Below are 12309 nucleotides of genomic sequence, written 5' to 3' on the forward strand. Positions count from 1 at the left end.
CCAGAGATGGATCACTGACAACTACGCTCTCATTTGCCGAGACGATAGTTAGCATAGCCTTCAGCTACGTCATTTGCTACGACCTAGCAAGGCGCCTTAGCATTTGATATTGAGATTATAACATGTACCGTCAAGAGCGATGTACACCAATTGTGGATTAAAGTTAAGTATTATATCAACTATGTACTTTATTTGCTACTATTAATTCCCTCAACTGTTCCAGACCTCACGCCAGTCAGCGTGTAATTAAACACGTGCATTTCGGCCTTCTTTAGCAACACAGTGTTGGCTCTTTTACCAACACTTCAGTATATATCCCTCAATTGCTGTTGATACTATCTCTTTTGAAGTGTTGGCAGAAGAGCCAACACTGTGTTGTTAGAGTAGGCCGAATTGCACGCGTTTAATTACACGCTGACTGGCGTGAGGTCTGTAACAGGTCAGAGAAATAAGACTAGCAAAACAAGAGTAACTGGTAGAATACTTAACTTTAATCCACAATTGTAGAACATCTCTCTTGATGATACATAATTTGAATCTCAATATAAAATGCTATGGCGCCTTGCTAGGTCGTAGCAAATGACGTAGCTGAAGGCTATGCTAACTATCGTCTCGGCAAATGAGAGCGTAGTTGTCAGTGATCCATCTCTGGCTAAGTCGGCTGTACAACTGGGGACGAGTGCTAGTACGTCTCTCTAGACCTGCCGTGTGGCGGCGCTCGGTCTGCAATTACTGACAGTGGCGACACGCGGGTCCGTCGTATACTAGCGGACCGCGGCCGATTTAAAAGCTACCACCTAGCAAGTGTGGTGTCTGGCGGTGACACCACATCTTTGAAAACATTCCACAACTTTTCTACACTTACACGATCGGAAGGCGTGAAGACTGTCTCTTAAAAAGGCTCCAAGTTTATTCTAACATTTTCGCTTACAGCTGAAAAATGCTCCTGTTGGTGCACAAAAAGGCGAATATCCTACTGCTCGAGGAGTCCCTTGAAAAATTAAGCTGATTCTTGTTGTATTGTTTATTGCGTTTACTGAAACTTATAGACTGACATTTTTCGGGTTCGGAAACATTTTATTTTCATCTGTTACAACTTTTATGTTGTAATGTCGTGTACTGACAAGTTCCATGACCTTGGAGATTTGCTCCTCAATTTGGTCCTACGGAACTTGACGTGTAACTAAAAAAAAATAAATAATTGCCCGCATCGTTAAGTCCCATAGTGCTCAGAGCCATTTTTTTAAAAAAATAATTAAATAAATTTAAAAGACTCTGACCGACAAGTGTGGAACCTGTTGCCTCAACTCTCAATCCTCAACAAAGATTTTGACATGCGAACGTATTCTCCCTCTTTTAACCCGGAACATTCTAAATCCTTTTAACCGTCTCTCCAGCGAAGCCTTCATACCCAGCGTCTCGCTCTCACTGCCATGGTGTGCATATGTCTCTCTCCCACTGTCTTCTTTTTGCCACGTTGATTTACATACTTCCCACTGCCATCGTCCCTTCTCTCACATACACTGTCTCCTCGTGTCTCTCTTTCCCGCTGACACTGTCTTCGCCATACCTCAGCAGTTGAGAAATTCTGGGGTTCAATTCACATTTCCCCTATACCAACGTGTTTAAAATTTCGCTCCAAAATGAGCCCTTCCTTGTCCTAAACTTCGCCGGTCTGGAAGGGTCCAGAAACCCACGCCTATGAATGGGTCTCCACTTACTTCTATTGTTCAATTACACTGTCACCTCTCTCTTTTGCTGAAACTCCTTCTATCCCCATCCATCGCTAATTCTCTTTTACTGCCACAGTCTCTCACAGATAATTAATACCCCATCTCTCCTTGCCTCCTGCTGCTATTGTCTTCATCCATCTGTCTGTCTCTTTCACTGCCATTTTCTCTCTCCCACCCCATCACTGTCTGCTCTCTCTTCCACTGTCACTCTCTCTCTACCACTCTCCTACAAAATGGAGCGAATGTGTTCGCATCGCAAAATATTTGGCGAGGAAGGCGGAATGAGGCACTTGTTTCCCACTTTTCTGTCACTGTCTTCTAAAGAGGACCATATTCACCTTTTTTGTGCTCCGACAGGGGCATTTTCCGATGGTTCCCTTCTTTTCTCTGCTGTAGCAAAGTGTGTTGCTTGTATATAAAGAATACTATGGGTCATTAAATTGTGATAGTTTATTTATATACCGACACATGTATATACTTTGGGACAATAAACAACAAATAAATACGCATAATGTAAGATTAACACAAAATACTGTGCTTTACAGTTTTTCTGGATCAAATCACTAAAAACGCCCAGCTTATGGTCTTTATTTTGAAAGAGTAAAAACGTTATTAAAATAATGTTATTTTACTGAATTTGCATTCTTTTCAGTTTCACATAATTTTTGGCAGTCATTTTAATTTCTTTTCAGACACGTTAAGACCTTTCTTAGCCTATTTTTTGCCCCTGCAGCACCAAAAAAAGGTCCAAATGGCTCTGAGCACTATGGGACTTAACATCTGAGGTCATCTGTCCCCTAGAACTTAGAACTACTTAAACCTAACTAACCTAAGGACATCACACACATTCATGCCCGAGGCAGGATTCAAACCTGCGACAGTAGCGGTCGCGCGGTTCCAGACTGAAGCGCCTAAAACCGCTCGGCCGCTGTGGCCAGCTCCTGCATCACCACTTTGGGCCTATTCGTGTAGGAGGGAAATACCCATTATACAAAGAGAGCGCATGATAAAATTTTATTGCTGAAAAAATGCTGACCAAAAACGTAGTTTGGTGACCTCAGAACCTTTGCGATGATCGTACAACTCTGGTTCACTACGTCGGTTAAAACCACATTGACGTCTCAGGCCGAATATTACGTCATCTGAACATCTGGTTCTCGGTATCGGATAATGGTATCTAAAAAAGTTTCAGGGTTCTTCGAGAAGATTATATTAGAAATATAAGGCAAAAATTTCAACGATTTGCGAAAAACAGAAATGGCCATTCCTGAAATTGGTACTTGGATTCCCAAAACTCATGGTTTTTCGGGTGTATCTTGGTAGCTGATACAAATGTTCGAAATCAGGAAAATGCCTAAAATGTGGTTTCTGCGGCCTTCTCCATAAATACGGTAACTTTCAACCTCTTGATATCGGTAACGGATAATGATATCGTAAAGAGTTTCTAGGTTCCACGACAATATCATCTTAAGTCCACGGTATTGATGATAAGTTGAGAAAACCGTCCCGAACCACATGTGCTACAAAACGCCACAGTTTCCTGCGCATATACCCCGACATCAGTGTGGGATATGGTCACTATGCACACAGGCCGCACAACGGGTTGGCATACTCTGGATCAGGTGGTCTAGCAGCTGCTGGGGTATAGCCTCCCATTCTCGCACCAGTGCCTGTCGGAGTTCCTGAAGTGTCGTAGGGGTTTGAAGATGTACAGCGATACGTCGACAGAGAGCATCGCAGACTTGTTCGATGGGGTTTAGGTCTGGAGAACAGGCAGGCCACTCCATTCGCCTGGTATCTTCTGTTTCAAGGTACTCCTCCACGATGGCAGCTCGGTGGGGCCGTGCGTTATCATCCATCAGGAGGAATGTGGGAATCACTGCACCCCTGAAAAGGCGGACATACTGGTGCAAAATGACGTCACGATACCCCTGAACTGCTACAGTTCCTCTGTCAAAGACTTGCAGGGGTGTACATGCCCCAAACATAATCCCACTCCACACCATCAAACCACGACCTCCATACGGGTCCCTTTCAACAACATTAAGGGGTTGGTATCTGGTTCTTGGTTCACGCCAGATGAAAACCCGGCGAGAATCACTGTTCAGACTATACCTGGACTCGTCCGTGAACATAACCTGGGACCATTGTCCCAATGGCAGCTCGTGGTCGTGCGGTAGCGTTCTGGCTTCCCGCGCTCGGGTTCACGGGTTCGATTCCCGGCGGGGCCAGGGATTTTCTCTGCCTCGTGATGACTGGGTGTTGTGTGATGTCCTTAGGTTAGTTAGGTTTAAGTAGTTCTAAGTTCTAGGGGACTGATGACCATAGATGTTAAGTCCCATAGTGCTCAGAGCCATTGTCCCAATGACCATCTACTGTGTTCTTGACATCAGGCTTTACGGGCTCTCCTGTGACCAGGGATCAGTGGAATGCACGGGCGAAAAAACCACGTCTGTTCAGTCATCTGTAGACTGTATGTCTGGAGACAATTGTTGCAGTGGCTGCGGTAACGTCCCGAGCAAGGCTACCTGCAGTACTCCGTGGCCGTCTGCAGGCACTGATGGTGAGATATCGGTCTTCTTGTGGTGTTGCACACTGTGGACGTCACGTACTTTAGCGCCTGGAGACGTTTCCTGTCTGCTCGAGTCGTTACCATAATCTCGAGATCACACTTTGTCAACCACGGAGGGCCCGTGCTACGACCTGCCGTGTTTGACCAGTCTCCTCCATTCGCCCTAGTATTCTACCCCTCATAACGTCATCAATATGTGTTCTTTGAGCCATTTTCAACACATAGTCACCATTAGCACGTCTGAAAATATCTGCACATTTACTCGCTGCACCGTACTCTGACTTGCACCAACACACCTCTGCTTATATGGAGTGCTGCCAGCGCCACCGTACGACGACCGCATGGTCATATCCCGAGGTGATTTAAACCCGCAAACCGCCCATCAGAGCGTTGTTTCGCCATGTATCAGCATTATCCTTTATTTATGAGCATGAGTGTAGCAACTGAAAAAGGGCGTAGGTCATCCCCGTATTCAGAAAGGGTCGTAGGACAGATGCACTTAATTATGGGCTATATCGTTGGCGTCAGTTTGTTGTGCAACTATGGAACGAGAAGAATTATGAAATTTTTGGAGAAGGAAAGTCAACGTTGATTACACAAAGAGAAATCTTGCGAAACTCAGCTCAGTGTGTACCTCCAAGAGAGCCATATCGCTGCAGACAACGGCGCTCAGGTTGACGCCGTGTTCCTTGACTTGAGGAAAGCGTCTGACAGCGTCCTACACTGCCGTCTAGTAGAGAAAACACGAGCTTAGCGAGTACCGTACCAGGTTTCCCACTGGACTGAAGACTTCCTTGCATATAGAAGTCAACACGTTGCTCTCAACGGAACAAAATCGACATATGTAAATGTAATTTCAAGTGTACAGCAAGGAAGAGTGATAAGACCTTTGGTGTTTACAGTCTATACAAATGATCTAGTAGAAAGTGTCGGAAGCTCTTTAAGACTGTTCGCAGATGAAACGGATGTCTATAAGAAAGTAGCAGCGCCGGAGGACGGTACAGATTAGTAAAATTACCCCCGTAGGACTCATGCAGCGGTTGAACCTGATCGTAATTGAATGTAACATATTGCGCATAAACAGGAAAATCAATTCTCTACTGCACAGCTACGCTGTAGATAACGAGTTGCTCCAAACAGTATCTACCGTAAAATATCTAGCAGAAACTACCAAGAGCAACGTTAAGTGGAACCATTACATAAAACAAATAATTGGAAAAGCAACTGCTGAGATTATTAGGAAGAATCTTAAGGAAAGATGACTCATCTATAGAAGAGATGGCATACAAAGCGCTTGTCCGACACACTCTTGGGTATGTTTACCAACCTGCGAGCCTTGCCAGGTGCGACTGGTTGAGGGGACAGAGAAGGTCCAATGGAGAGCGGCGCGACTCGTCCCGGGACCGTCTGGTCGGAGCGAGAGCGTTACGGACGTGTTCAACAGACTCCAGAGGCAGACGCTGCGGGAGAGGTGCTGCGCGCCACAGAGGGCGTTTCTGTTGAAATTTCCACTAATAACTTTCCGGGAACAGTCGGACGACATATTAATTCCTCCCACAAACGTCTCGCGAAATGACCGGAATGAGAAAATTCGACGAATTAGAGCTACTACAGAGGCGCTGAATGGGAGCGGATCAGTTAGTAGTACCAGAAGTACGCTCCGCCACAAACCAGAAGATGGCCTGCGGAGTACTGATGTAGACGTAGATGTATCGACTGCTTGTAGATTTCTCCTCCCGCTTTTTGCAATGTACGGACTGCGATCTTTTGGAGCTTTCGGCGTTTGCGGGTTTATGTCAGTGCTAGTAAAAATGTGGCCCTCTGAAATAGTCCTATAATTTGTAATTAAATCATATTGGTGTAGTAGTTGCTGACGTAATATGGAATACCAATGTTGTACTTTTGTAAGGCTGCCTAAATCGACAAATTAATCGGCACTAAGTGGCGGAGGGCATTTCATTTGATACAGAACTAGAAGCGACATTCTTCACAAAATACGAGTCGCAGTAATGACGACGACTAAGAGGAATTCCGCTCGTTCCTGCTTCCTTTAGTTGCGCAATATCACCGTCCTCTGTGCAGGTCGGCCGACGCTCTTTCCTAGGAAGATAAGGCCCAAAGCGCGGCCGTTATTCCCTGACGTCAACGTCGAGTGCTCGCAGCCACGCAATCTGCTGGGTGCGTTGCTTTACGCAACGCGTATTTCCCTGTGTGCGTACCTATCGAATATTGCGTCATTCTTCGGGTGCGACACCTGTTCCACAAAAAAGTTCACATCGAATCTCTACGAAACAGATCCTGTGCAGTTACTAAAGTTGTGCCCGAACACTTTTGTAACTACCACTACCTATGCCAATTACTGTCACTTTATCCGAGAGCCAGCCTTAAAAATATGGCGTCTGCCATTATTGTTTATTCGGTGCAGGTTCCTGCCCGCAGTTTCTCGCGTAATGCTGCGTCCCACACCATCAACGGCCTCAAAAAACGGTTCAAATGGCTCTGAGCACTATGGGACTTAACATCTGTGGTCATCAGTCCCCTAGAACTTAGAACTACTTAAAGCTAACTGACCTAAGGACATCCATGCCCGAGGCAGGATTCGAACCTGCGACCGTAACGGTCGCGCGGTTCCGTACTGAGCGCCTAGAACCGCTAGACCACCGCGGCCGGCTCAACGGCCTCACTTTTGTGGTCATATTAGGTCTCTCCTTGTACCATCCCTGCAATTACGACTTTCAGCAAGGCTCGTATCATATTATGTGACCCACCGTTCTATCGCTTTGTTTCATTATGTTCCCCACTATAACACTATTGAGAAAATTTAGAGTACCAGTATTTGAAACTGACTGCCGAATGATTCTACACAGAGTGTGAGGACCTCGAAGATAGGATATGGAAATTAGTGCTCATACGGGGGCATGTAGACAGTCGTTCCTCCCTCGCTCCATTTCCGAGTGGAACATAAAACGAAATGACTAGTAGTGGTATAGCATACCCTCCGCTACGCGCCGTACCGCGGCTTGTGGAGTATCTACATGGTCACAATTATTGAACTATATGGCAGCGTGGAGCGTAAAAATCGTAGAGGGAGACCAAGAGATCAATACACTAAGCAGATTTAGAAGAATGTAGGTTGCAGTAGCTACTTGGAGATGAAGAATCTTGCACAGTATAGAGTAGCATGGAAAGCTGCATCAAACCAGTATCTGGAATGAAGACCACAACAACAACATGGAGAAAAAACTTAAATTCGTTACAAACTACGGTGTGCACACACTTTACTCAACATGTAAATTTCACTACAGATATTCGGATTTAGGTTATGACGTGTTCGATATGCCTACCATCATTGGCGACGACGAATAGCGAAATTCTGCATTACCCGCTGAAGTGTCGGAACATCGATGACCTCTTGAACGCCTGTTTTCAGCTCAGCAGCGGTATTGGGGTTATTGCTGTACACCTTATATTTAATATAGCCCCGCAAGGAGGAGTCGGACGTGTTTATATCCGGAGAATATGGCGGCCAATCGGGACCCATGTCAGTTGTCTCTGGGTACCCGAGAGTCAGAAATCTGTCCCCAGGTGCTCCTCCAGAACATCAAGCGCTCTCCTGCTTCGCTGGGGTCGATCTCCGTCTTGCATGAACAACATCTTGTCGAAATCAGAGTCACTTTGGATAACGGGGATAAAATCATCGTCCAAATCCTTCACGTACCATTCGGTAGTCACCGCGCCATCGAGGAACATGGCGCCGATTACTCCGTGACTCGACACTCCACACCACACAGTCATCCGTTGAGGGTGAAGAGACTTGTCGATCGCGAAATCCGGTTTCTCAGTCCCCCAAATGCGCCAATTCTGCTCGTTGACGAACCCATGCAGATGAAAGTGTGCTTCGTCGCTAAACCAAATCATATTCACATCAATATTCTCACCACGTCCCGCGGTCAACCGTGCAGTTTGAACGGCCCAATGCAAGCCGTTCAGAAGTTATGAAGATTTTATTTCATACAATTCAATAGCCGTCACTCTGTATGTATAAGTAAATAATATTTTTCTCGTTACAGGAAGTAGTAATTCTTTACTCAACAAGTCTACTTCATCTCCTGTCAAAATCTCGTTCCAAAAATTGCAAACCGTCTCATTTCTTTTTTTCTCATTCTCCATCCAGGGCTGTGTTCGAAACATAAAAGTTTCTCGGATAATTTTCTAGTCTCAAGGCTTATCTTTTTGGATGGTAGCAGCTGTTTCATTCTTAGAACGCCTTTCTGCCTTGTGAACTCCTTGATACTGAGCACTATCTTACATCTTCATTCTTCAGCTGTTCTACTTCAAAGACAGCAAAATATCCCAGAGAAAGATGGACTTGTCCAGTATAACATTTCGCCATCCTTTATGTCCGCCTGTTGTGCACACCATTACCTTATTTTTCTTGTCTTTTCTTGTCTTTACTCATGAGCTAGCATTCTAGACATTTCTTTAGACACCAGACTAAGTTCCTCTTCACTTTCTGCGATTACTGCTGCGTTCTCAGCAAAAGGTGTCATGTTATATGAAGAATTACTCAGACATGAGAGAAAATCAACGGCATGCACTTGGCACTGCATGAGCAGTCTTGCAGAAAAGTGTGGACACGGTTCACTAAGTTGATCGCCATTCACGAATCGGCTAAGGAAAGTGATACCGTCTTTGGCACACCGATCAGAATAACTCTCGCGTCTCTGTAAAAATTCCTCCAGCGTTATGAACGCATATTCGGACCTACATCCTATCCAGCGAAGCAGCACTTACCGAAGCCGAAGATCGCCATTAAAGTCTGGAGGCGGCGTACGTGACCGCTGGGGTCTGAAACCGTTGAGTTCCAGAGTCCGTTCGGCTCGAAGACTGAACTCAGATCCAGCACATCTGCTCCCATCGAGATCGAACACCAGAGTCATCCATCCCTGTCTGATGTCGGAGACCAACTGCCGCAAAAATTTCGCTTCTTTACCAGCCCGAGTGTTCTGCGACAACGCAGCCCCACCTCTAATTTCTCTCCCATGAGAAATGAGACGAATAGTGATCAACTCCCCACCCCTTCGAACAAAATTTTGAAAATATCCCAATGGGAGTTTCCATGCAAGAAAAGAGAAGGAGAGGGGGGGGGGGGGGGAGGAGAGCAAGTTACCCACGGCGTAAGAAGCGCCGATCTTCAGAAGCTTCTCTCCACAACAAAATCTGAAAATGTAACGAGCCGCCTATTGCAATGGACACAGAGGCAGGGGCCGCTCCATACATGTTCTGGTCTGGGCAGGGCACGAGATCCCGGCGAGCTGAGTTTATTTTCAACCCGTCCGGGATCTTCCACAACGCCAGAATCGCGATACCTTTACAGATTTAGCTACCAATCGAAAGCTCATTCAGCAGCATTATGATTAAAGAGCTGCTCATGCTTTGCCTCTACTGGGAGGGGTAACTAAATTACAATTGGCAGATGATATGGATCAGGAACTAGCTACTAATACGAGGGACGTCCACAAAGTAAGTTCCGTTTCTCTTTCTATCCGCAGGAGCGCTACGATCGCAGTTCCGAGCACGCGCGGCAGTTACTCTGACTCAAGGAGAAGACATGTACGCCATTTTCAGATCCCTGTTGCCGACGTGTGCTTTGTATTGCTTCTTTATAGTGTCATCCGTAATTGAAAATGCCGCCGCGTGTGAAATCAGATCTGTGATTCGTTTTCTAAATCAAAAGAAAGTTAAACAAAAGGAAATTCATCGGCAAATCTATGAGGTATACGGACAAAATGCTATGAGTCGTTCAATGGTTAGAAGATGAGTCAGACTGTTCAATGAAGGACGTGATCAAGTGCACGATGAAGAACGAAGGCCGGCCCCAGTGGCCGAGCGGTTCTAGTCGCATTCAGTCAGGAACCGCGCTGCTGCTACGGTCGCAGGTTCGAATCCTGCCTCGGGCATGGATGTGTGTGATGTCAGGTTAGTTAGCTTTTAAGTAGTTCTAAGTCTAGGGGACTGATGAACTCAAATGTTAAGTCCCATAGTGCTTAGAACCATTTGAAGCATTGGAAGAACGAAGTGGACGCCCGTCTGTGGTTACTGATGAACTGGTTCACAGAACTGAAGAGAAGTTTCAGGACAATCGTAAGTTTACAGTTAGTCCCCTTGGTATGGAAGTTCCGCAAATCCCACGATCACTAATTCATGAAATTGTAACTGAAAAACTGAAATTTCGAAAGTTTCCTCACTTTGGGTACCCAAAATTCGTACTGAAGAACACAAAAAGCAACGGATGGGCAGTGCACTTCAGTTTTTGGCACGCTACAATGAAGAAGGCGATGGTTTTCTTTCTCGGATATTCACGGGGGATGAAACTTTGGTATCGTACCACACCCCTGAAACGAAACGGCAATCAATGGAATGGTGGCACACTTCATCCCCACCGAAGGTTAAGCCTAAGCAAATCTTGACACCTCGGAAAGTAATGTGCACCGTTTTTTGGGACAGAAAAGGCATTTTGCTGAGTGACTTCTTACCACGAGGCTAAACAATCAATGCACGAGGTTACTGCGAGACCATTAGAAATTGCGCCGCGCAATACAGAACAAGCGCCGAGGATTACTGTCAAAAGGTGTTGTTTTTTTCCCACGATAATGCTCGACTCCACACGGCAAATGTGAGCAAACAACTCTTATCGGAATTTCACTGGGACGCGTTTGACCATCCTCCGTACAGCGCGGACCTCGCTCCTAGCGACTTTCATCTCATCTTACACCTAACATCTGTCCTCGGTGGTCAACGCTTGAACGATGATGACGAGCCGAAAGAAGATGTTACCACATGGTTGAATACACAGGCGGAAATCTTCTATGAAGAAGGCATACAAAAACTTGTGCCACGCTATGACAAGTGCCTACAAAATTTCCGAAACTATGTAGGAAAGTATTTTAACAATTCTAGATTTTTGTACAACAAACATTTTTTGTGTGAAATGATAATTAAATGGACACCCTAGCTGCAAACAGGCGTTGATGTACTTCATTGGAGACATGTTGAAAATGTGTGCCCCGACCGGGATTCGAACCCGGGATCTCCTGCTTACATGGCAGACGCTCTATCCATCTGAGCCACCGCGGGCACAGAGGATAGTGCGTCTGCAGGGACTTATCCCTTGCACGCTCCCCGTGAGCTCCACATTCCCAACATGTCGACACCACTATATTCGTAGTGCGCCTAATAGATATTTGCCCATCATAATCATTACTCGTGGCAGATTAATGTACCAAGTCCCGTACGAGTTCGGGCATAGCGTGTGCGTTCGCACAAGAAGGTCAATGGCCGGGAAGCCATATTTTAACTATATACGACGGTAGTATCTGTTCCCGGTCGGGGCACACATTTTCAACATGTCCCCAATGAAGTACATCAACGCCTGTTTGCAGCTAGGGTGTCCATTTAATTATCAGTTCATTTCTAGCAAAGCTGCATGGTCATCCACGGTAACTGTTCTTTCGGAAACAGGTACTACCGTCATATATATTTTTTTCTGTATCTGTACACGTTTGTTTTATATAACCAAACGGAACTTACTTTGTGGACATACCTCGTATGATACAATTATTTCTGTTACTTCTTGGATTCCACGTCCAATCTTTTTTATCAGAGTGACGGAGACTGGTGTCACATAAAACAAGGCAGCCAGACCACTGCCGGCCGCATTTAAGAGGCAACGAGACTTGACGGGTTACAAAATCGAGTCGAAACTTACAAGAGACACTCGGTAGGACGGGCCCACTTATCAGCTGGGTGTCGCGCCCTCTCTGGCCTCGATGCACGCGCTGATTCGGCTGGGGAGGGCGCCACCAAGTCGTCGTCTCCTACTCTGAGCCAGCACAGCGCTCAACTAGTGGAACTGGTTCTTGATAACCTTGATGCTAGAGGTGGGATGGAACTGACATCCGAGTTGACCCCACATGTGTTCCACCGAGGATTGATATGGGAGAC

General features: G+C 45.9%; 1 non-coding gene across 1 annotated transcript; it reads right to left on the reverse strand.

Moving 5' to 3' along the window:
* Positions 1–11368: 11368 nt before the first annotated feature.
* Positions 11369–11443, reverse strand: Trnat-ugu (transfer RNA threonine (anticodon UGU)). The gene has a single exon. It is a non-coding gene; the product is annotated as a tRNA-Thr (tRNA).
* Positions 11444–12309: the final 866 nt, after the last annotated feature.

This window comes from Schistocerca cancellata, chromosome 10 (assembly GCF_023864275.1).
Source record: "Schistocerca cancellata isolate TAMUIC-IGC-003103 chromosome 10, iqSchCanc2.1, whole genome shotgun sequence".
Classification (NCBI taxonomy): domain Eukaryota; kingdom Metazoa; phylum Arthropoda; class Insecta; order Orthoptera; family Acrididae; genus Schistocerca; species Schistocerca cancellata.